This window comes from Leptopilina heterotoma, unplaced genomic scaffold (genome assembly GCF_015476425.1).
Source record: "Leptopilina heterotoma isolate Lh14 unplaced genomic scaffold, ASM1547642v1 Lhet_17, whole genome shotgun sequence".
NCBI lineage: Eukaryota > Metazoa > Arthropoda > Insecta > Hymenoptera > Figitidae > Leptopilina > Leptopilina heterotoma.
Window position 1 is genome coordinate 526,502 of NW_025110886.1, and position 27,148 is coordinate 553,649.

Below are 27,148 nucleotides of genomic sequence, written 5' to 3' on the forward strand. Positions count from 1 at the left end.
AGTAATAAATAAATTGTAACAAAAGGTTTTTAAAATAATTGAATTTCCTTGATTTTCAATAAAATTTTTAAGAATAATACATTTCTCGAGGAATTCCATTAAAAAATTGTATTAAAAAATAATTAAAAGTCTACGATTAGTTTTATTAATACCGAAAATAATTAAATCCCTAAAAAAATGTTATCATTTATGATAATGATTCAAATAATAATTTATGAAAATAATTTGTAAATAATTGAATTCATATGAAATTGATTTTTTATTATTTATGAAAATAATTAAATTTTTCTGGTAAAATTTCATTAAATTTTCGTTTTAAATAATTGAATTGTTTTGTAAAACTTTCTTAATATGGTATAGATAATAAAAATCGTTGGAATTAAAAAAAGAGTTTTTGAAAATAATTAAAATTTTGCCAAGAAATTTTATTAAAACACTTTGAAAATAATTGAATTTCTGAGAAGAATTTTACTAAGTTTAGAAAATAATTGAATTTCTGCAATCGTTTGTAAATTGCTTCAAAATTAATTAATTAAATTATTAATTTATTAAAAATTAATAAAAAAATTCAATTTGTTTTAGTGTTTCTAACTAAAATTCTTCTATAATGCTTTTAATATTCAATTATCTGAAATTTTAACTGAAATTCATTTTTATGAAATGAAAATCAATTTTTATTAGAAAATAATTGAATTCTTGCAAACGAATATTATTAAACAATTTTTTTAAAGAATTGAATTCCTGTGAAAATAATAATTGAATTCCGGAAAAAAATATTATTATTTATAAAAATAAGTAATTTCAATTCCTTCGAGAAACTTCATTAAAAAATTAAAAATAATTGAATTAGTGCAAAGAGATTTATAAAAAATTAGTAAGTAATTGAATTCCTGTGAAATTTTTATTAAAATTTTCTTTAAATAATTGAATTCTTTTGGAAAATTTTATTAAAATAGTAGATATTAAAAATAACTGAAATGAGGAATTGAAAATAATTGAAATTTGTCAAGAATTTTATTAGGTTTTCTTTTTGAAAATAATTGAATTTCGGAGAAGAATTTTATTGTCTATAAAGATAATTGAAATTTTGACGAGTATTCTTTTTTAAATTTTTGAAAATAATTGAATTTCTGTAATTAGTTGTTCTTAAAATTTCTATATTTAAATTCATTAAAAATTGAAATTTTCTAAAATTTTAAATTGTGAAATAAAGTAAAATAAAGTAAAATAATGTTAAATAAAGTGAAATAAAGTAGAATAATGTAAAATAAAGTAAAATAATGTAAAATAAAGTGAAATAAAGTAAAATGATGTTAAATAAAGTAAAATAATGTAAAATAAAGTAGAATAATGTTAAATAAAGTGAAATAAAGTAAAATAATGTTAAATACAGTAAAATAAAGTAAAATATTGTAAAATAAAGTGAAATAATGTAAAATAAAGTAAAATATTGTAAAATAAAGTGAAATAATGTAAAATAAAGTGAAATACAGTAAAATAATATGTAATAATGTAAAATAAAGTAAAATAATGTAAAATAAAGTGAAATAATGTAAATTAAAGTGAAATAATGTAAAATAATATAAAATAAAGTGAAATACATACAAATAATGTGAAATAAAGTAAAATAATGTTAAATAAAGTGAAATAAAGTAAAATAATATAAAATAAAGTAAAATAATGTTAAATAAAGTGAAATAAAGTAAAATAATGTTAAATAAAGTAAAATAATGTAAAATAAAGTGAAATACAGTAAAATAATATGTAATAATGTAAAATAAAGTGAAATAATGTAAAATAAAGTGAAATAATGTAAAATAATATAAAATAAGGTGAAATACATACAAATAATGTAAAATAAAGTTAAATAATGTTAAATAACGTGAAATAAAGTAAAATAATATAAAATAAAGTAAAACAATGTTAAATAAAGTGAAATAAAGTAAAATAATGTTAAATAAAGTAAAATAATGTAAAATAAAGTAAAATAATGTTAAATAAAGTGAAATAAAGTAAAATAATGTTAAATACAGTAAAATAAAGTAAAATATTGTAAAATAAAGTGAAATAATGTAAAATAAAGTGAAATACAGTAAAATAATATGTAATAATGTAAAATAAAGTGAAATAATGTAAAATAATGTTAAATAAAGTGAAATAAAGTAAAATACAGTGAAATGATGTAAAATAATGTAAAATAATGTGAAATAATGTGAAATAAAGTAAAATGCAGTAAAATAATGTATAATAAAGTAAAATACAGTAAAATAATGTAAAATAAAGTGGAATACAGTAAAGTAAAGTGAAAAAATAAGAAATAAAGGTAAATAAAGTGAAATAATGTGAAATACAATAAAATAAAGTGAAATAAAGTAAAATAAAAGCCAACTTTTTTTAAAGGTCTAAAAATAATTTCACCAAAAAAGGGATCGTCGACCCGGTCTGAGGAGAACAGATTGTGCCTTGGGTTTTGTTAGTTGGTTTGAAGTTTTCTCTTCCATCTGTTTCCACGTACCTGTCCCCCTCTTCCCTCCCCCCAATCACCCCTCAATTCTTGGCGGTCCTGGCGGCGCACTGGAAAGTCGAGTCCGAAACAGGTAGCGCGGAGGAGAGGAAAGGACTACCAACAAAAATACCACCAGCAATCGAGACAATGGGGCAGGTTCTTCCGGCACAGGATTAGCAGTCGATTTAAAAAGCAATGTGACCGGTCCTTGCCCTCCTAATCTAATTGTTTTATGCACGAAACTCAATTGTACCAAATGGGGAAACCGACCAAAAAAAGGAAAGAAAAAGAAAAAAAAATTATTACCCAGGGCTTTTCCTCTTTTGAAATTCAAGAACCTTCTTCCGTTTCCTCTCTATCTCTTTCACTCTCTCAGCCTTGTTGACTTTTTCGATTTGAAAAGAATGACTAATATTTATGATTTCATGTATATACGAGAAAATTCACCGAGAATGGAAAAATGGAACCAAAAAAAAAAAAAAAATTCTCTACTAATAAATTAATGAAAATAATAATAAGTAAATAAAAAACAAGAATAGGTAAAAATATAGTTTTTAAATAATAATAATAATAAAAATAAATAAAAATACAAAAATTAAAATCGAAAAAAACTTGAAATTCTCTATTTTAGTAATTTACCTTTTTTAAAAAAAAATTCTAAAAAGGAATTAACGTTTTTTTGTTCAATTTCGAAATATCCGCTCGTGTGAATTATTATTTTTCGAATAAAGAGAATAAGAAATTTCTTAATACTGAAAAAATTTTATTTCACGCATTCAGATTAATCGAAAAAAAACACTTGAGTAAAGAAACTTTCGACGCATTCATTTCTTTTTAAAAATAGACTTAAAATTTTTATTTTTTAATAAGTAAAAAAATATGAATTTATCAGAAAATAATTTTTTTCCGTTTCATTTCGTTTATTAAATTTTGTAAATAAATATTGTTTTTTTTACAAATATAATATTTCCTTAGATTTTTTTTTGTTATTTTCGTCAAAGAACACAGCGCACGTGAATGCCGATTTGCGTCAAATTTCAGCTGTGCAAATATATAAATGCAAATTAAATCTATTCTTATTATTATTATATTATTATTGTCATAAACATTTAAATTTATATTTGCAATTTTTTTTTTATTTTTGACAATTTAAAAAAAAATTTCTATTTGGAATTATTTTTAAGCAAAATTTTAATAATTAATTTAATTATTATTATTATATTATTATTTATTTAATTAATAGTTTTCAATTTTTGCCATTCCAATAATTAAAATCTAAAAAAGAAGAATAAAAAATACTTATTTTCTTCGTTACTATTCAAAAATTAAATTTCGAGGTGGAGATAACCTCAAAATTCAAAGATGGACGAAATGTCTCCACCTCGAATTTTCATTTCGCCGGGAAATTTATCGAAAAGAAAATAAATGTCCAATTCCTTTTGCAATCGTAAATAAAAAATGGCAAGAAAAATAATATCACAAATTAAAATCAATTCCCTCCAAAAAAAAAAAAATCGTCCCCTTTTTCTACAATTTGTAGAAAAAAATTTTCTCCAATTTTACTCCAAGGTTCAGTTAACATTTTCTTTTTCTTTTCCTTCTTTTTTTTCTCTATTTTTTCATCCGATTAAAATCGAGAATGTTGCTATATACACGTAACAAAAGACTGCTCTTGGAAGTTGGATCTACGATCTCGAGGTTGGTACGACGAAGCACGAAATCTCGAGAAAATCGGAACTAACCTCACCCAATGTGTAACCTAACTCTCCCTTCCCGTCTTTCGCCGACAACTCCGCCCCCTTTTTCCCCCATCCCCCCATAGTGCTAAAATCACTACCACCATGGAACATAGACTCCCGGGGTTAAGGGCGTATCGCACCAGATGGGCAGCATCGATTACTCTCTACTTAGTTCCAGGACTTATAATTTTAATTGTTTCCTCTCTGATTTGTAATAAAACAATAAGGTTGTATCAGCCATATTAAGTAACAATTTAATGTGAAATAAGAATTAGAAAACTTGTCAATGGGGGGGAGGGGATAGGGGGGATTTTAATTAAATTCTCCAATATTGGCAATTGTGTTATATTATTTTCCGCTACTTTCAATTTTCTATAATTATAATTCTCTTTTTTTTGTTCGTTATTTATTATTTTTAAGAAAGTCGATTTTTCTTCTTCTAATTTCCACCTCGAATTTTAAATTTAGAATAAAATAAGCAAAAGTGAATATTTTTCTTTAATTTTTTTTAGAGAAGAATAATTCCGATGGCAAAAATGGTAAATAAGTGACCGTTGAATTTTAAAGTTGAGTTTCAGTTTCCAAATTCGTAAAAATCGTTTTTTTCAACTTTTAAGGTTATTTTCACCTCGAAATTTTAATTCTCGATATAACACTAAAATAACTGTATTTTTTGCTAATTTCTGTTGAAACCGAATTATTGGAATGGCAGAAATCGGAATAAACAAATAATTTTGAATTTGACTCAAGATTTAAATTCAATATTTGTAAAAAAACACTTTTCTAAATTTTAAGGTTATCTGCACCTCGAATTTTTAATTCACAAATGAAATAAGCAAAAGTGAATATTTTTCTTCAATTTTTTCACGAGAAGAATAATTCCGATGGCAAAAATGGTAAATAATTGGTAATTTTAAATTTGTCACGAAATTTAATTCAATATTCATAAAAAAAAACATTTTTTTCTGACTTTTCAGTTATTTCCACCTCGAAATTTTAATTCTCTATAAAAGAGTAGAATATATTTATTTTAAGCAAATTTTTGATGAAACTGAATGACTGAAATGGCAAAAATGGTAAATAACCGTTGAATTTAAATTTGATTTAAAATTTAATTCAAAAATTCGTAAAAATCTTTTCTTTAACTTTTAAGGTTATCTCCACCTCGAAATTTCAATTTTAAATAAAACACTACAGTAATTATATTTTCGGTTAATTTTTGTTTAACCCCACTTATTGGAATGGCAAAAATAGTAAATGACAAGCGATTTTCAATTTGACTCGAAATTTAATTCAATATTCGCAAAAAAAAAAAATTTTCAGGTTATCTCCACCTCGATTTTTTATTTCGCAATAAAGTTACCAAAATTGAATATTTTTCTTTAATTTTTTCTCAATCACAATACCTCCAATGGCAAAAATCCAAAAATGAAAGCGATTGTAAAAATAGAAATTATTCGTAAATTTAGAAAAACAAAAAAAAATACATTTTTTACTTTTATGTAAAACTACAAAAAACTAAATGTTTTTTTAAAAATTAGTAGTTTTTTTTTTAAAAAAACTACTAATATTTTATATGTAACTATAAATAGAGCAAACTTAGGAAAGAAAAATGCAAAAATTAAATAGCTAAGTGACTATTTAAACACACAAGTCGATAAGAAATTTAATTACACTGACAAGATCATAAATTAAAAGTTTATCTAGTAGTGACAGCAAGTTTTACGCGGCGTGCAATATGCGACGATAAAATTCACGTAATGTCAACGATAACAGCAGAATAACCGTAATCCGTGTTATGTTGACGTAGTCGTTAATACAAAATGCAAATACTGACCATGCTAACAAATTGCAAATATATTCCACGTATATATTTCCTAAACACAATCGCTACTACATCGACAATAATGAAATGCAAAAAATCTCAGAATTAGTAAACAAAAAAAAGTTGTAATAAACAAAAGACAAAAAAAGAAACAATTAAAGTCCTACTCATTGAATTTAAATTGGTAAAAAATTTTACTAAAATTCGAATAAGTGACTGAATTTTTGCTTCTGAACTAGTGAATTTTACTAATAAATATAGTAATTTCTACTAATTTCTAAATCCTACTAATTATTATTAATTAGTTAATTATACTAATAAATAGTAATTTTTACTAATTTATAATTTCTACTGATTACTACTAATAACTAAATTTTACTAATAAATAGTAATTTCTACTAATTATTAGTAAAATTTACTAATTCAAAACTAAAAACTTAGTCATTAATTTTAATTAGTATTAATATTAATAGAATTAGTAAATTTGACTAATAAATAATAATTAATACTAGTTTATTAGTAAAATATACTAATTCTATTTTTTAAATTAAATAAAATAAAAAAATTAATTGTTAATAAATTTTACAAGTAAACTAATTTCTACTAATTTAATAGTAAAACTTACTAATAAATTACTAGTAAATTTTACTAACAAACTAAATTTTAATAATTTAATAGTAAAATTTACCAACAAATTTATTACTTATTTAATTATTAATATAATTTATTAATTCAATGTTTCTAAATAATAAAAATAATAAAAAAGTGAAAAATAAATTCAAAAGAAAAAAGCCCGTCACTAATTCAAATTAGTAAAAATTTTACTGATAAATTTGTAGTAAAATTTACTTATTATTTTACTACTAGTAAATTTTACTAATACATAGTAATTTCTACTATAGTAATTTCTACTAATTTATTAGTAAAATTTACTATTAAAAAATTAAAAAATCAGTTTTTAATTCTAATTAGTATTAATATTAATTGAATTAGTAAATTTTACTAATAAATAGTAATTTCTACTAATTTACTAGTAAAAATTATTAATTTAAAAGTAACAAGTCAGTCACTAATATTCAATTTAGTAAATATTTTTACAAATTCAAATTTAGAAAGTGGGAAAAAAAGCATTTTTGTATTTTTTTTTTTCGTTTACTAATTTTGTCTACTAATTTATTTATAGTAAACTTTACTAATTTGAAAGTAAAAAATCAGTCACAAATTCAGTAAAAATTTTTACAAATTCCATTTTAGAGAGTAAATCTATTGTGTAGGTATGTAAATAAAAAATTTACTAATTTTGAAAATTATATAAAATTTAAATAAATAAATGTTAATTACAAATAAATTTTTACCTATTTTTAAAATTTGTAAAAAAAAATAAAAATAAATTTTTACCGATTTTTAAAATTTATAAAAAAAAAATAAAAAATTTTGCTAACTTAGTAAAAGGGGAAAAAATTCATCAACTTCGAGCACAGCTGTGGGAAAATGTTCGAAGGTTCTAGAATTTTTTTCAAAAATTATAATTACTAAATTATAAAAATAAATTTTAAAAGTTATTTTTTTATTTTTAAACAAAAAATCGTAACGACTTGAGTTAATTAAGATTTTTTTTCTCTCTCTCTCTCTCTTTCTTGGAAATAGAAGTGGAAAATTTGGGAAACATATTTTAACGACTATTTCTTGGGAGTTTCATTTTGTGATTAGTTGAAGTGGTCGAGCAGACGAGCCCTTTGGATTAGTGTATAAGGTTATGTGTCTAGTGTGTATAGTCTCAACATTTTCCTTGCTCTCGAGTGCACCATATGGCGATGCCTAGGCACGAATTTTCTTTTCTGTCAGGCCAAATTCAAGATTGGACACGGTTTTCTCGGAACCTTTTCTACAAAAATTTTACCTCCACTCCTCTCATTCTCGTTGTGCGGCGGCATCAAACCGTCAAAAGAAAATAAGAAAATCTCCCTTCTAATTCCAAAGTAAAGATTCTAAACTTAATATTTGAGTTTGAAAAAAAAAAATTCCTTACGCTTGAAATAAAACATTTTTTTTCTACTGTTTCGAATTTATTTTTTAATAAATATTTAATTATTTTGCTACTTACGGAAAAAATTTTTTTTAATTTTTTTTTTTTTTTGTCGAATCGATGAAAATAAGAAGAGGGGATAAATTCGATTACTCACCTGTAACAGAAAAAAGGACAAAATTATTAAATGCAATTCAAAGTATTTTTTACAAATAGAAATATTTAAATTAAAACAAAATTATTTTTGTTCATCTTTATAAATATTTATTTTTTGAATTTTTCCACGAATTTTTCAACGAAAAATATTAAAATAAATGGTAAAATATAAACATTTAAATATTTTTTATTTTAAATATTAAAATAAATTATAAACCACCTCGCGACTTTGCTTTAAAGTAAAATTTACAATTACTGAAGAAATAAGAAAAATTTTTAAATTAAATTTTTAAATTTACAATTACTGAAGAAATAAGAGAAATTTTTAAATTCAATTTTCGTTAATTATTATTATAAATAATACACATAAATGTCGAATTTTGAGGTTAGGAATCACCTCGTGACTTTGCTTTAAAGTAAAATTTACAATTACTGAATAAATTCGACAAAAAAAAAATACAAATCAATTTTACTGCAATGAAGAAATAAGAAAAATTTTTTAAACCGAATTTTTGTCACTATTATTATAAATAATACAAATAAATGTCGAATTTTGAGGTTAGGAGCTACCTCGCAACTTTAAATCAAAGTAAAGTTGACAGAATTTGCAAAAATTGGTTTAAATTAGGTGAAGAAATATAGAAGCGATTTATTAATTCTATTTTTTTTTTTGTAAAAACCGAAAATATAAAAATCGAATTTTGAGGTTAGGAACCACCTCGCGACTTTGCTTCAAAGTAAAATTTACAATTACTGAATAAATTCGACAAAAAAAAGACAAATCGGTTTAACTGCAGTGAAGAAATAAGAAAATTTGTTTAAATCGAATTTTCGTTAATTGTTAATTATTATTATAAATAAATACACATCAAAATCGAATTTTGAGGTTAGGTACCACCTCGCAACTTTACATCAAACTAAAATTAACGAATGCAAAGCAAAATGGACAGATTTTGCAAAAATTGGTTTAAACAAAGTGAAGAAAGAAGAAAATTTTTTTAATTCAATTTTTGTTAAATATGATTATAAATAATACACATAAATATCGAATTTCAAGGTTAGGAACCACCTCGCAACTTTAAATCAAAGTAAAATTGACAGAATTTGAAAAAATTTGTTTAAATTAAGTGAAGAAATGTAGAAGCGACTAATGTTTTTCCAAATTCGACTAAAAACTGAAAATATAAAAATCGAATTTCGAGGTTAGGAACCACCTCGCGACTTTGCTTCAAAGTAAAATTTACAAACACTAAATAAATTCGATAAGAAATGAAAAAATCGGTTTAACTGCAGTGAAGAAATAAGAAAAATTTTTAAATTCAATTTTCGTTAATTATTATTATAAATAATGCACATAAATGTCGAATTTTGAGGTTAGGTACCACCTCGCGACTTTGCTTTAAAGTAAAATTTACAATTACTGAATAAATTCGATAAAAATGGACAAATCGGTTTAACTGCAGTGAAGAAATAAGAAAAACTTTTAAAATTCAATTTTCGTTAATTATTATTATAAATAATACACACAAATGTCGAATTTTGAGGTTAGAAACCACCTCGCGACTTTGCTTTAAAGTAAAATTTACAATTACTGAAGAAATTCGATAAAAATGGACAAATCGGTTTAACTGCAGTGAAGAAATAAGAAAAATTTTTTAAATTCAATTTTTGTTAATTATTATTATTATTATAAATAATACACATAAAAATCGAATTTTGAGGTTAGGTACCACCTCGCAACTTTACATCAAACTAAAATTAACGAATGCAAAGCAAAATGGTCAGATTTTGCAAAAATTGATTTAAACAAAGTGAAGAAAGAAGAAAAAAAATTTTTTCTTCCTAAAATGAGAAAAAAGGGTAAAATTTAGCATTTTTTGATGTTAAAGAGAAACTTTAAAGAAACTAAAGTTCCTTCAAAGGAACTGAAGGAACTTTAGTTTCTTTAAAGTTTCTTTCGACAATCTAACGAATATTATTTAAATTTCTTTTTATAAAATGTCGCAACTACAATAAATTAAATAAAACTAAAGTAAAAGTTGTGTATTTACATAAGAGAATTCCATTTTTGGAGAGAGAGAGAGAGAGAGATATTAGCGAAAAAAGAAATTTACATTGCGCTGTAAATGCGCTCGCTATCAGAATATCGAACTATTGGACTATTTGTGAAGGTTGTGTGACGCCCACTTAGTAGGTATCATTAGAGTTCAATTGTGTATGTTTGCCCCCCACCCCCTCTCTCTATGTGAATTACCTCCCCCACCCCACCTACACTCCTTTCCCAGCCAAACGATAGTTTCGTGCACTGAGGTACCATTATCCAGATACCTCTATATAATATGCAACCGATTACCGAAATTTCGATTCTGCATCATCTGCATCGAGAAATCGTTCTCCACCATTTAATGGAGTAGTTGCGCGATGATAAATAATATCGCGGTGGCCATCTCTCTCTCTCTCTCTCTTTCTCTCTCTCACAACGTCTATAATAGCATAATTATTAATAGCCTTCGGCCTATTTACCAAAACTGCGCTACTCCGGGGCAAATATATATAAAAGTATTATATGCCATCAGAACTTATATCAAAATGCAAAAAAAATATGCAAAATAAATTTTCCTTTTTTTGGGGAGGGGGGGTTTTTCTTTTATACTTTTTTTTCAATTTCTTAATTGAAAACTTTTTTTTTCCTCTTTTGCAAATTTTCTAAAATTATATAACCGATTTTTGTTTTTTTGGTCCTTTTTTGAACCCTTTAGTTTTTTTAACCCCTTTTTGGGGTCACTGATTACGAATTTGAGTTTTATTTTTAAAATTCAAAATGGTGGACCGAAAATTTTAAATTTGATAAATTTTTTATGAAACTTGGTACCTAAGGGTTCTTGGTGTCACTGATTACAAATCTGATGTTAGATTTTCAAAATTCAAAATGGCGGATCCAATATGGCGGACCGAAAATTTTTTCATTTCATCAGGGTTCAAAAGGAATTCAGAAATTTTTTTAAATTTTGTTAAATTTTGTAAAATAAAATAATAAAATTCTTGCCAAGAATTGAATTATTTTCAAAAATAAAATTTTTCACATGAATTCAATTATTAAAAAAAAAAAAAAAATTTAATAAAATTCTTCGTCAAATTTCAATTATTTTCAAGTTTTTAAAGAAATTTCTCAAAAGAATTTCTCAAAAGAATTCTCCATTTAAAAAAAATTTTTGAAAAAATTCTGAGAAATTCAATTATTTAAAAAAATTTTAATACAATTCTTCATAAGAAATAAATTTTTTTCATAAATAATATAATATTTCTTTCCGGAATTCAATTATTTTCACCTAAATAAAATTCTTCACAGAAATTCAATTCTTTAAAAAAATTTGCAATACAATTCGTTACAAAAATTCAATTATTTTTATAAATAACAAAACTTATCGCAGAATTTCAATTATTTTTTTACATAATTTTAAATAAAATGATAGAAAATTATAATTGAATATTAAAAAGCGTTAGAGGGTGAATTTCTTAAAAATAATTGAATTTTGAAAAGGTTTAAGATTAAAATCTTTAAAAATTATTTTTCAATTATTTTAAACTTTGTTCATAAAGTTTTTTTTTAAGAGAATTCAATTTTAAGAAACATTCCATAATTTATTTCTTTGAAATTCAATTATTTTTAAAAATTTCAATAAAATTCTTCGCAAAATTTCAATTATTTTGAAAAAATTTTCTCAATTCAATGATTTTCAATATTTACATTTTCCAAAAGAATTCAATTATTTAAAAAAAATGTTTGAAAGCATTCTTTGAAAAAATTCAATTATTTTCAAAAATAATAAAAATTTCATAGAAATTCAATTAACAAATTTTCTTTAAAACTTCTTCGCAATAATTCAATTATTTTCTTAAATAATAAAACTTTTTCAGGAATTTAATTATTTTTATAACAACTAAAACTAATCGCTGAATTTTAATTATTTTCAATGAAATTTTAATCAAATTCCTCGAAAAATGTAATAATTATTCTTAAAAATTTTATTAAAATTCCTTAAAAGAATTCAATTATTTGAAAATTTATTTTTTGATAACGATTCTTTATGGGAATTGAATTTTAACATTCAATTATTCAATAAATTATTTATTTGCATTTTATTTGTATTTAAATAATTGAATTCCAGTAGAATTTTCCAATAAAAATTGAATTTTTAGATAATAGAATATTAAAAGCAATATAATGAATTTTTAAAAATAATCGAATAGTGAAATTAATTTTTTTTTTGAAAAAGTTTATTTGAATTTTTTTTTAATATTATTTGAATTCTTTTTTAATATTATTTTAAGTTTTTATTTTCTAATAAATAATTGAAGAATTTATAAATAATTGAAATTTCGTAATATTCATTCAGTTTTAATAATATTTTCAAAACCTAATGATGTAAATGAAAAAAAAAATGAAAATTAATTTCGAAAAGTAATGATTTGACGTAATTAAGGAAAAATACTTTATTTATCGTTTATATATATGCGACAAGAGTAGAAAAAAGAGAATTAAAATTAAAAGAAAAAATTCTCGAAAAGTGATAAAGATTTTATATGGTGCGATTCTCAATATCCTTTTCCTTAAACGTTATTTCGCTGATGATGGCATGACATTGATGATGATGAACTTGACGTTCACAGTGAGGCGCACATATACATCGAGGCATTTGTTTTTTGCAATAAATCCTTTTTCTTTTTTGCTGCAATCCTTTTCTCTTTTATTCTAAAGTTTTTATTTTTTTTTCACTGATCATTTCGCTCATATTCCTCATGTGCGTGCGGAGGGGAAAAAACAAAACAATATCAAAAGTTATTGAAAAAGAGAAAGAGAAAAAGAGGACTTGTGAAAAGTGCATCGAGTGAAAGTTCAAACTGGTTTTTATTTGCAACGGCAGCTAATTCTCGGATCATTATCAGAACGATGTTGATGGTTCAATTTTTTTTCACATATAATATACAAATGACAAAGAAGAAGAAAAAGAAGAACTGTTTTAAAAATTTGGGTCATCCGAAAATAAACTCATCTTGCAACTTCGTTTTTAATCGTACCTTTCATGTGTAAATGTATATGTGAACATTTTTTTGTACATGTGCTTATATGTTTTGAATGAAAGTGTAAATTTTTCGTTTCAGGTATATGTGCATGTGTTTTAGGTATATGTGCATCAGTTTTAGGTACATGTGCATCAGTTTTAGGTATATGTGCATGTTTTAGGTATATGTGCATCAGTTTTAGGTACATGTGCATCAGTTTTAGGTATATGTGCATGTTTTAGGTACATGCGCATGTGTTTTATGTACATGTGCATCAGTTTTAGGTACATGCGCATGTGTTTTATGTACATGTGCATCAGTTTTAGGTATATGTGCATGTTTTAGGTATATGTGCATGAATTTTAGGAACAAGTGCACGACTTTTAGGTACATGTGCATGACTTTTAGGTACATGTGCACATGTTTTAGGAGAGTAAGAAGAAGACAAAAAAGAACCTTAAAAATTTTTCATCGCTTGCCCTTAAATCATAAACCAGCACATGATTGGACACAGCACGAATCGGTTCTGCTGCTTCAGGACAGAAACACTAAAAGCAGCGGTCGATTCGTTAAGGAGAAGATCCGAAAGCTGCGACCAGCTGGCGCCTGTCGCATCGTGTAGCTACATAAGCCGTGTGCTGTGCTTCCAAATCAAGTGTGTGTTACACACTAATAATCGGAAGCTAGTGCCTATTACCAATCCCATAGTAGACATACACACTGATAGAGGAACGCATCATCCACAAACTCAAAGACGTGCACATATGCATCAACACCTGTACCCCTTGCAAGGCGATTACACATATAGAGAGAGAGAGAGAGAGAGAGAGAGAGAGAGAGAGTTACCTACATAAACTTAATTCCAGAAGCGCGTGCACTGCCACAACACACATGTAGATGTCAAAACACCGACACGAAGCACAAGGGTTGCGCCTGTAGGCACGTTTCCGTGCAAACATGCCTCGGGGATAATGGTTACAAGCAACGGATATCGGTCGACGTTGCGCGACGTGTGTCACCTCCTACCATTTTCCCTATTAGTACTGTATACAGAATGTCGTCCAACGACATTACGACACCATCATTCCAATAACGCCAATTCATGACACACTCGACAATTTTGTCTCTTTGTTCATCAATTTGGAGGAAATGGGGGAAATTAAGGGAAAATTCGATAAATATTAAGATGCGTTTTGTAAAACGTCTTATATTAAGAAGCAGCTTATGAAACATCTTAAAATATTAAGATGCATCTTGTACAATATCTTAAAATATTAAGATACAACTTATGTTAAGAGGCATCTTATAAAACATTTTATATTATAAGATGTATCTTCTATTAAGAAGCATCTTATAAAACATCTTAAAATATTAAGAAGCATCTTATAAAATATATTAAAATATTAAGATGCACCTTATAAAACATCTTAAAATATTAAGAAGCATCTTATAAAACATCTTTGGTAATAACATAAAATTCGAGTTTTGAGGTTAGGAACACTTATTTTTTCTACATTGAATTGAAATTTATTGAATAAAAATCATTATTTACAGATTAGGTAATATCGACTTCAGGTTTTCCATTATAAACAATAAGCATCTCGTCAGGATCCTTTGTAATAATTCCCCAGACAGTGGATCCAATTTTCCTGTTTAGATTCGAGTTGCACACACTAATATTTTAGCAAACGTATTCCATCCAGGCGTTCGAATCTCGAATATATGAAGCAATATATGGTATATATGGGTGCTGGTTTCAAGGCGCTTTTAGAGGAGGATGAGGATGAGGCTCTTGCTCCGAGGGAGGGAATTTCCATACAGACTAATGTTGGAATACAATTGCGATCATACGTGTTACGCATACGCGGCGAGATACTAATGCTAATCCTGACCATAGATTATGAGACGTACAGTGACGATCATTCTCTCAAGTTTCAAACATAAAATAACACTTAATATATTAATTAAATTGTGAATCAATTTCAACTTTGATAATATTAAAATTGCATCATCAAGTCTCTCTCTCTCTCACACTCTCTAAATTTTATTAGCAAACAAAGAAAATAATGTAAAAAGTTTTCGACTAATTATAATTGCTAAACAATTTTAGTATTATTATTAATTAATAGTATTATTATTAATTAATAGTAAAAATCTACTATTTTCAATTAGTAAAAAATTTTACTAATGCTAAAAATTTGCACTACTTTCAATAATTATTCGACTAGTAATCTTTTACTAAAAACTATTTTTACTAATTATTCTGCCACTAATATTTTTACTAAAAACTATATTTGTACTAATTATCCTGCTACTAATTTTTTTACTAAAAACGATTTTTTGGTACTTTTTTAAGAAAGGAAAAACTATTTTTTTTTTACTAAAACCGATTTTTTTGGTACTTTTTTAAGAAAGGAAAAACTATTTTTTTTACTAAAAACTATTTTTAACTAATTATACTACTACTAATTTTTTACAAAATATATAAAAAATGTGAAAAAATTTTTACTACTAAATTTTGACTATTAAATTTATTAATATTCAGTACAATTTGTTATGAATTTCACTAATTTTACTTCTACTAATTTCATACTAAAAACTGTTTTTTACTGTTTACAACTATTATTAAATATTTTTGTTTTCACTGTTTTTTTAAATCATTTATTCTCATTTTTACTAAATTTTAATATTTCTACATAAAAAATTTCTTACTAATTACTAAAAAATTACTAATTATTTACAAAAAAAAAAAATTTTTATTTTATTCTATTACTATTTACTACTATTTTATACTAAATTTTCACTAATAAAATTTACTACTATTTGTTACTATAATTTCACTAATTTTACTGTTACTAATTTTTTTCTAAAAAATATTTCTTACTAATTACAATCATTTTTAACTAATATTTTACTACTTTGTAGTAATTTATTCCTAATTTTACTAAATTTTTCCACTTCCACTAACAAATTTTTTTTACTAATTACTAAAAAATTACTAATTGTTTACTAAAAAAAAATTCTACATTATTACAGTTTTTTTACTAAATATTTTACAACTACAAATTTATTATTTGTTACTAAATTTTTTACTCTTTTTACTAATTTTACTCTTGCTGATTTTTTTACTAATTTTTCTCTTATTAATTTTTTTTACTAATTTTATACTAAAAACATTTGTTTTCTACTCACAACCATTTTTTAACTAACTTTTGACTACTTTTCAATAATTTATTCCTAATTTTACTAATAAAAAAATAAAATAAAAATAAATAAATTAATATATAAAATACTACAGAATTTTCAAAATTTTTTATTTATTTATTTATTTGTTATTAATTTTTTACTACAAAATTTACTAAAATACAACCAAGATTTTAGTACAAAATTAGTCAATTGGTCAAGATCGTTTAGAATTATATTTAAATTTATAGTTTAATTATTTTGATTTACTTTTGCTTTGCTTTGTTTTTTTGACTAATTTTTTGTTAAAGGATTTATTTTTTCCTTAATAAATAAAAACGAGTCCAATTTTTTTTTTTTTTTTTTTTGTACAATATGCAAAATAACTGTGAAATGTATAATGAAAAAAGGAGAGTGAGAGGTCAACAGAAGCGGGCTCTTAATGATTCAGTTCAATTAAGATCGTTTTCTTCTTGACGTTCAACATTCAGTTGTTCGACATCGCACCAAACACGCAATCTCGAGATTCAAATCCTTCACTTTATCTGTTTTTTTAAAAAAATCTTTTCTTTGTGGTTCCGTTAACAGACCACCCAATCTGTTTCTCCACTTTTTTTTCTCACAAATTTATATATGTATAGCGAAATTAAATGTCCAAAATACACATGTTCAATTAAACAAAATTGGTGTAAATTAACTTTTTTAAATTCGCTTTTCACATTTTTTAATCAAAAAATGATTTGCAATTTTTTTTTTTGTAATATTTCTTACTTTGCAGTTTTGTAATTTTCGTATTTTTTGCATTTTTTGTAATTTACGAATTTTTTGCATTTTTCGTAATTTTGCAGTTTTTAAATTTTGTAGTTTTTGTAATTTATATAATTTTTGTATTTTTTACAATTTTTGTAATTTTGCAGTTTTGTAATATTTGTAAATTTTGTAATTTTATTATTTTTCGCATTTTTTGTAATTTTGTAGTTTTTGTAATTTTGCAGTTTTGCAACTTTCGTAATTCTTGTATTTTTTTTCTTTGTATTTTCTGTAATTTTGCAATTTTTTGTTATTTTGTAGTTTCTGTAATGTTGCAGTTTTTTGTAATTTTGTAGTTTTTGTAAATTTTGTATTTTTTTGTAATTATGCAGTTTTGTAATTTTGTAGTTTTTGTAATTTTTGTAATTTTGCAGTTTTTTAGTTTTTGTAATTTTTTGTAATTTTTTGTAATTTTGGAGGTTTTTGTAATTTTGTATTTTTTGTAAATTTTGTATTTTTGTAGTTTTTGCATTTTTTTTTTAGGAATTTTGCAGTTTTGCAATTTATTGTAATTTCGTAGTTTTTGTATTTTTTCCATTTTTTATAATTTTGTAATTTTTTAGTTTTTGTAATTTTGAAGTTTTGTGATTTTTGACAAATTTGCAGTTTTTGTATTTTTTGGAATTTTGCAGTTTTGTAATTTATTGTAATGTCGTAGTTTTTGTAATTTTTGTATTTTTGCATTTTTTATTATCTTGCAGTTTTGTAATTTTTTGTAATTCTTGTAATTCTATGAGTTCTGTAAAAAATTCTCTGAGTTCGGTTAAAGTTATTTTTACGAGTTTTGACAAAATTCTATGACTTTCGATAAAAAAAATTGTATGAGGTCATATTAGAATTCTATGAGTTCGAATTACCTCGTGATTTTATTTGCGAATAAAATTTCACAGTAAAAAGATATTTCAACGAAATTTCCTTTAAAACAAACTTGTCAATGGCACAAAACTTTATCACTCTCTCACTTTACAAAAAAAAAAAAAAAAAAAAAAAAAAAAAAAAAAAAAAATCGAAAAGAAAATCTTTCCTTAAATATTGACGATTCTTCAATAGAAAGAAAGAAAGAAAGAGATTAAAGAAACTGTGTTTTTCTCAAAAAATACTTCGCAAATTCTGTCATTCAAACAAACTTTTCACCTATCCTCAGTAATCGCATTACCAATCGAAGAGTTCATCCGGCCACTTTCAGTGGCGTAAAAGGGGATCGCAAAAAAAAAAAATAAATAAAAAATAAAATAAAAAAAAAAGTTCAATTTCCTTCTTCGACCTCTTTTGTCGAGGTTTCTCAAAGCTGCAAAGTTATATGTATACGCTAACCGGAAACGAAGAGTGGGGGGAGGCGTGGACCGGAAATGACCTCCCTCGATCGGAAACGAGTTCCGCCAAATGTATTTGGCTTAAAAGAGAAGAGGGAGAGAGGGAAACATGTACGAAAATAAATTACCAACTATTTTGTATTTGCAAAAAAGGGAGAGGGGGGAAGAGATTGTTTATACGAAACAAAAAGTGGAGGAGAAAAAAAGACAAAAAATTCTATACTAAAAAAACCTAATTAAATTCTCGTCTCTATTTAGGCGGCCATTTCTATTTTTGCCATTCTTCATCTTTTTCGTTCTCTCTCTTTTTCTCTTTTTACCTCTTTCTTTCTTTTTTCTTTCTCTCTCTTTTTCTCTCTTTCTTTCTTTTTTTTCTCTCTCGCTCTTCTTGTCTCTTTCTTTCTTTTTTTTCTCTCTCTCTTTACTTTTTCTTTCTTTCTTTATTTTCTCTCTCCCTCTTTTTTCTCCTTTTCTTTATTTTTTCTTTCTTTATTTTACATTTTTCTCTCTTATTCTCTCTTTCTTTATTTTCTCCCTCTCTTTTTTCACTCTTTCTTTCTCTCTCTTTTTCTCACTTTCCTTCTTTTTTCTTTCTCTCTCTTTCCTTATTTTTTTCTTTCCTTCTTTTCTCTCTTTCTTTATTTTCTCTCTCCCACTTTTTTTCTCTCCTTCTTTTCTTCTCTCTCTTTTTTCTCTCTTTCTTTATATTCTCAGTTTCTCTTTTTTTCTCCCTTTCTTTATTTTCCATTTTTCTCTCTTTTTCTTTCTCTCTTTCTTTATTTTCTCCCTCTCTTTTTTCTCTCTTTCCTTCTTTTTTCTTTCTCTCTTTTTCCTTCTTTTATCTTTCTATCTCTTTCCTTATTTCTCTTTCTTTAGTTTCTCTCTGTCTTTTTTTCTATCTTTCTTTCTGTTTTCTTTCTCTCTATCAATTTTCTCTCTTTCCTTATTTTTTCTTTCTCTGTCTTTTCATATTTTTTCTTTCTCTCTCTTTTACTCTTTCTTTCTCTCTCTTTCCTTATTCCTCTCTTTCCTTATTCCTCTCTTTCTTTATTTTTTCTTTCTCTCTCTTTCTATTTCTCTTTTTCTCTTTTTTACTCTCTTTATTTTTTCTTTCTCTCTCTCTTTTTTTTCTTTCATTTTCTTTTTCTCTATCTTTTTCTTTTTTTTCTCTCTCTCTCTTTTTTCCTCTTTTCTGTTTTTTCTTTCTCTCTCTCTCTCTGTGTTTCTTTCTTTCGTTTTCTCATTCTCTATCTTTTTCCCTCTTTTTTTTCTTTCTCTCTCTCTCTCTCTCTGAACTCTCCAACAAAAATAAGCAAAGACCGTTTCTCAAACTCTTTCGTGGACCCAGGCAACACCCATATGTGTGAATTTGTTTGTGTGTGTATGTGTGTGTATGTGAATGTGAATGTGTGAGAGAACAGTGTCTAAAATTCTCGGATCGATAAGACCGCCGCTCATACACCTTTCTCTCTATCTCTCTCTCTCTTTCTCTCTCGAAAGTTTAGAAAACGTTTCAACGACATTTTCAACGAACTTCCAAACGTGAAACTTTCATTGCTTCGGATTTCACTGAAAAACGTGATAACTGTCTAAAAAAATTTACGTCAATGTCACCATATAGTATACACATCATTTCAAAATATGCCACAAAATATCCCTAGAAAAAAAAATATTATTGTAAATTTTTAAGTGCAAAAAAAAATTATTTTTGAATAAAATTTTATGAGTTTTGGTCAAAAATTCAAGAGTTTAAAAATTAAGAGTTTTCAAATGAAGTGTTAAAAAAACTGCAAACTTACAAAAACACGAAAAAACTTATTTTACACTTTAAACGTAAAAAGTTGAAAAAATATTTTATGAGTTCTGATAAAAATTCAAGAGTTCAAAAATTAAGAGTCTTAAAATAGAGTTACAAAATTGTAACCATAAGAAAACACAAAAATATATATTTTACACTATAAATGTAAAAAAAAATTTTGAAACTATTTTATGAGTTCTGATAAAAGTTCAAGAGTTCAAAGATTAAGAGTTTTAAAATAAAGAGTTGCGAAACTTTTTACAGTTTCGTAACTCTTTATTTTAAAACTCTTAATCTTTAAAAAAATTTTAAAAATAAAAAAACTCTTATTAGAACTCATAAAACTCATAGAATTAAAAATTATATTCTGGACATATTCTATAACATATTTTTTAATAAAAAAACACTTGTTAGAACTCATAAAATTAAAAATTAAATTCCGGGCCTTTTCTATAATTTTTAGAGACTCTTAAGAAAATATTTTGTTATAATAAAGAAACTCTTGTTAAAACTCATAGAACTCATAAAATTAAAAATTTAATTCCGGGACTTTTCTATAATTTTCAGAGACTCTTAAAAATACCCCAATTCAACTTCTGCAGAAGCAGTAAATAAATAAAAAAAAAAAATTTTCTTTAAAAGAACACAATTTTTCTATTTAAAAGAGACAAATCTATATTATTAGTGATATAAAAAATAAAACAAAAAAATTTTTTTTTAAGAATAAAAACGAAAGAAAACAATATTTTTTGTCGTTTATTTTACAGACGACCTTCCATTGGCTGCAATAATTATAACTCGCGGGCATTCTCTCATTGCTGTATAGGAATTACCAAGGTACATGGAAAGAGGTGCTATTCATTGAATAATAGTCGGCAGCTGTCGATTTTCTTATATACATTGAGAGCAAATGAACGAAAAAAGAAAAAATAACTGTTGCAACTGAAAAGCAATTCGCGTTTATACTTCCATTCATATTAAAGTCAAAATACAATGGTCGGTTAATTACAGCATATATATTCTATGACGCGAACTCTGTTCGTATTCTCAATTTTATGAGTTACACAGACATACGTCGATCAATGAAAAAAGATGAATTATACAATGTCAAGTTAAAATATTATTACTTTTATCCCATTGAAAAAATTTGAATTAGTTTACTTAAAAAAAAAGGTACTAATGATTTTTAATTTTTAATAATAATTAGTAATTTTTTTTTACTGATAATAGTTATTTATTTAGCCGCAAGTATTTTTTAATACTTTTTTTTTAATTTTAATTAATTATTTTTTCTTATTTTTTATTATATAGAAAAAGGTGAAAAAGGGGACAAATCGTCAAAAAAAAAGGGGGGGAAATGGTGACAAACCGTCAAAAAAAGGTGCAAAAAGGTGACAGATCGTCAAAAAAATGTGCAAAAATGTAATAAAATTGAAATAAGGGGACAAATCGTCAAAAAAAGGGGAAAATGGTGACAATTCGTCTAAAAAAAGGTGCAAAAAGGTGACAGATCGTCAAAAAAAGGCGCAAAAAGGTGATAAAATTGAAATAAGGGGACAAATCGTCAAAAAAAAGGTGATAAAATTGAAATAAGGGGCCAAATCGTCAAAAAAAAAAAGGGAAAAATGGTGACAAATCGTCAAAAAAGTGGAAAATGGTGACAATTCGTCAAAAAAAAGTTGCAAAAAGGTGACAGATCGTCAAAAAAGGTGCAAAAAGGTGATAAAATTAAAATAAGGGTCAAATCGTAAAAAAAATGGGAAAATAGTGATAAATGGTCAAAAAAAGAGGAAAATGGTGACAATTCGTCTAAAAAAGGTGCAAAAAGGTGATAAAACTGAAATAAGGGGGCAAAAGGGGACCAACTGTGATGCTTGTATTTACTATTTTATTTTTTTTATTTTTATTTATTTTAAAAAATTTTTTTTTTAATTATTAAAGCAAATAATAAACCGCAAGATTCACCTAACGATTAGTTATTTTTATCAATAATTGAGATTTAGAAAGTAGTCTCGAATTACAAACAAAAGGATTCACAAAATGTGTTTGAAATAATAATATTGTTTTCGTCTTCGAACACACAATATACTTGCGTGTATGTATATCGACTGTAACTTATTGCAATGTACGTTTATAATCCACACGAGAGCGATAGTTGCGAATTGAGAAGATTTAACTTCCGCGGTTTCGTCGCTGGTCGATTAGTTATTTCTATTTGAGCGTCGTTCCATATATAGAACACATTTTGTCTGTAATGTATATACTATCCAACAATGATATTTAGATCATAGTGTGTGAAATCGTTTCAGGCAGAATTAACACGCGCTCAAATTTTGACCAATGGTTCTCTCTCTCTCTCTTTCTCTCTCACACTCTCATAAAAAAAAATTCTTCTAGTATTTCTCATTTGGAAAAAAAATTCTTCTGATATTTTTCATTTGGAAAAAAAAATTCTTCTGTTATTTTTAGGTTATGTCGAAAAAAAACAATTCAAAAATAATTAAATAATTTGGAAAAAAATTAAATATTTGAAAATCATTCTGTATTTGTTCACACGTGAAATTTACCCCGAAAAAAGAAAAAATAGAAAATATCATGAAATGTAAAAATTACGCAATGTCAAACTTTCGAGGTGATGATATTTACTTTCGGTTCTTGTTTTAAATTCAAGTTTTCCCCGAGATAATATTTAGATTGAAAATTTTAACATCTCAATTATAATATAATTAATAATTAGTAATAATTACCCAATTATGAAAAAAAAAATTTTTAAAAGTACGTTCTGAAATTAATCTTATTTGAAAAATATCTGCGGCTATTTTGAGGTTATGTCAGAGAAGTATTCGGTCTTGAATGACGCTCGTTGAGATAAATTGGCTTTAAATTCACTTATCTGTTACTGATAGAGTCGAGAGATTGAAAGGGGACATTGGCATCGATTCGCGGAGAGGAGTTTGAAGAGAAAAAAAAGAGGAGGGGGGGAGAACGAAATATAGAAGGGAATGAGAGAGAGAAAGAGAAAAAGAGAGAGAGAGAGAGAAGAGGCGTTGATTGAGAATCACTGAAAACAGTCCATAAGCTAGAGAGGATCTGCGGGAGTTGACTGTACTGAAATAATGTACAGTAACGTGCAAAATGGATAGAGAAAAGAGGAGGGTGGGAGGAGGAGGAACGATACAGTGGATCCCTCTATACGGGTAACAATGGTGTGCAAAGGAGATTAACAAACAGAATAAGCTAACGCATAATCGTATTATTTCTCGCTAAGCCGCATTTAAATTAGATAGAAATTCCATTTAACGAAACAATGCAAGAATGACGATGACTCACTGTCCTCGCAAAAATAAATTACACCTATGAATTTTTTTTTTTTTTTTTCAATACTATTTCAATATAACCCCGAAAAAAAGGTACGTCATCAAAAATAAATGTCAGGAAAAAGTAAAACTCATAGAATTTAATTTTATAAAATAAAAATTAAAAAAAAAAGAATTTAGAGCCAAGGGATAAAACAAATTTTTTTAAAAAATTGTCCGAAAAACAAAAAAAAATTTTCACGGAATTTTTAAATCCATATTTTGTGGCAACCCTGAAATTTATTTTATAATATAAATTGTAAAATAAATAAATAAAACATAAAAAAAAATATTTAGAGAAAAAAGGGGGAAAAAGACATAAAAATACCCTCTACAAATTTTTATATTGCAAAAAAAAGGGAGATTTCTATATTTAATTTTTAATTGAGAAAAAAAGAAGGGGTGGGGGAAAACGGAAATATAAATTTCCGAAGAAAAAGAGGAATCGTAAAATTATCATAAATTATCAATTTTCTAAACAAAAATATTTGGTTGACAGATTAAAAAAAAAAAAAATGAAGAATTTTGAAACCTCTAAAATCAAAGCTAATAAACACTGGGTGTTTATGATTGTTGAAGATCTTAGAAGTTTATTAAGACGATAACTTTTGCAAACAAACTTTATTGCAACATACTCACACATATATATGTGTATATGACACACAAACACGATCGTTTACACCCCGTTCATCGACAATAACTATAAATATTTTGCTTGCAAATATTATAAAACTGTTTTCTTTAACATCAAAATATCGAAAGTTGCGATAGATTAATTTCAATTTTATTTTCTTTCGAGCATGAATTTTTTTACGAATAGTTTTTTTAAAAGTATTTTTCAGTAGAAAATTATCTTCAAATAATTACATTTTAATCGAAATATATACAATAATTGTGTAAACAAATTTTATGTTATAAAAAAAAAAAAAAAAAAATTCAACTTTTTGGATAAATAAAAGTAAATTTAATATTTCAATCCCGAAAAACACAAAATTTAACATAGTTTTCGACGCTAATTTCGGGAGCATATTTTTCTGCTTAAAAAACACAAAAAACTGTATTTAAAAAAAAATTAAAAAATAAAAATTGAAAAATAAAAATTGAAAAATAAAAATTACTTCGAATGTGTTAAAATGAAAATATTAAAACAAGTGAATTTGGAAAAAATAGAAAGCAGCTAAAATTGTTTTGATTCGAGATATTCTAATTGTAACGTATGTGCTCTACACTCCAGGTGTAGCAACTGTCAATTTTGAAATATTTAGAAAAACCACTCAAGCGCACCTTATCGGTCGCATTTCACATTTTAAGATATAGATTTGATAGTATTATCTGCTTTTACAGGTATTTTATATGGATAAAAATCAGTAAAAGAAATTATTTATTCAATTTTATTCTTTTTCAAACTATGTCGAATTTTTTTTTTTTTTTTTTTTTTTTAATAAATATTTTTTATTTTATCCATAAATTTTCATTGTTTTACTTCTTTGCATACATTTTTTTTTCATTTTCCATTAAATGCTAAATATTTCTCAAAAAAAAATAATTTTTTTTACTTCCTTCCATACATTTTTCTCATTTTTCATTAAATCTTTAATATTTAAAAAAAATATTTTTTACTTCTTTTCATACAATTTTTAATTTTCCATTAAATGCTGAATATTTCTCAAAAAAAATTGGTTACTTCTTTCCATACATTTTTATCATTTTCCATTGAATGATGAATATTTAAAAAAAAAAAAATTAGTAGTAGCTTGTCACCTATTTTTTTTATAATTAAATTTACTCTTAAGGCTCCGTTTATCATGTAAATAAAGAAATTGTTACAATTTTCCATAAAATACAGAATATATATAAAAAAAAAAAAAAAAATGAGATTTCTGTCACACTACTTTACGTTATCACAACTACGAACACTACTAATGATACTAATACCGTAGTAATAAAATTGCAAACGTTCACTGTCGTATTTGATTTACGAGCTTAAGAATTAAGAACAAAAAAGAAAATGTATTCGAGGTCATTTGAACCTAAATAACCGTTTAAGGTTTATCACCGGACCTGAAGATGACCACATTAGTTACGGATTTTTGCGGAACAGTTCCGCATTTCAGGAAAACTTTCCTGCAATTATTTTCCATATGTAACTTTAACCCCCTCCATAGGGAGTTAAAGTATTTTTAACAACAGTTACAAATTTTACACTTTTAACCCTTGAATTTTTCTCGCCCATAGTTAATTTTTCCACAAAGTATATTTTATTCCGTTGTTTCATTCCTATTTTTCAAAAATTTCACTATTAAGGCCAGTTTACAATAGCAGGGTTGCTACAGAAGTCTGTTTTTAAATTTCCATGACTTTTCCAGGTATTCCAGAACATTTTTAAAAAATCCCTGACTTTTCCAGGTTTTCCAGGTTCTGTAGCAACCCTGAATAGACAACTATTTCCGATCTTTTCACTTTTAAGGTCAGTTTACAATAAAAAGGAAGGAATTCTAAAGTTTCCACTTTTAGTTTGGATCAATCGACATTGAAAGGTAACTTTTTCCGAATTTTCTACTATTAAGGCAGATCGTTAATCAGCACCTATTTTCGAAATTTCGACTCTTAAGCCCAGTTTACAATAAAATGCAACCATTTCCAGTTTTCACTATTTTGGTCAATCGACTATAATCGACACGTGACCACTGAATATCATAACCTTAAGGCGATAAATCTGAACTATTTCTAAAAATTTCCTTGTTAAGCTCAATTTACAATAGAACGTAACGAATTCTGAAGTTTTCACTATTAAATCGTTGATAGCAAGAATTTTTTAAAGTTTACACTTTTGGGGTCATTGGACGATAAATCGCAACTATTTTTAAAAAATTTCCATATTAAGGCCAGTATAAAACAAAACTAATTCCAAAGTTTCGACTGTTAAGGCCACTGGACAATAAAACGTAAGAATTCCTAGTTTCCTGAAATTTAATCGACTCAAGGTCAATGTACGATAAATCGCAACTATTTCCAAAAAATTCGTCATTAGGGCCAATGAACAATGAAAGAAAACTAATTCCAAAGTTTCCAATGTTAAGGCCAATCGTCAATAAAGCGAAAAAATTCCAAAAGGTCGAACTATTTCCATTTTCACTTTTTAGCTCGTAGGGAAACGTAACTAAATTCAAGATTTTTACTGTTAATGCCGATGCACAATAAAAGGGGATAATTTCCAAAACCATTCAGTTTTAAGGTCTGTTTACAATTAAAGGCCTTTCAGGTCATGTTATTCAGTAGTCACGTGTTCCGTGTGCTTCATCGAAACATGTTTTTGACAGAAAAAGATAACCTAAAGCCCATGGTGCAATGGAAATTATTTCCGAAATTTCA

At 25.4% G+C, this 27,148-nt stretch overlaps 1 protein-coding gene across 15 annotated transcripts in view; it reads right to left on the bottom strand.

Moving 5' to 3' along the window:
- Positions 1-27,148, bottom strand: part of LOC122499658 (transcription factor 12) — a 231,710-nt gene that overhangs the window by 95,414 nt on the left and 109,148 nt on the right. The window lies entirely within an intron of this gene.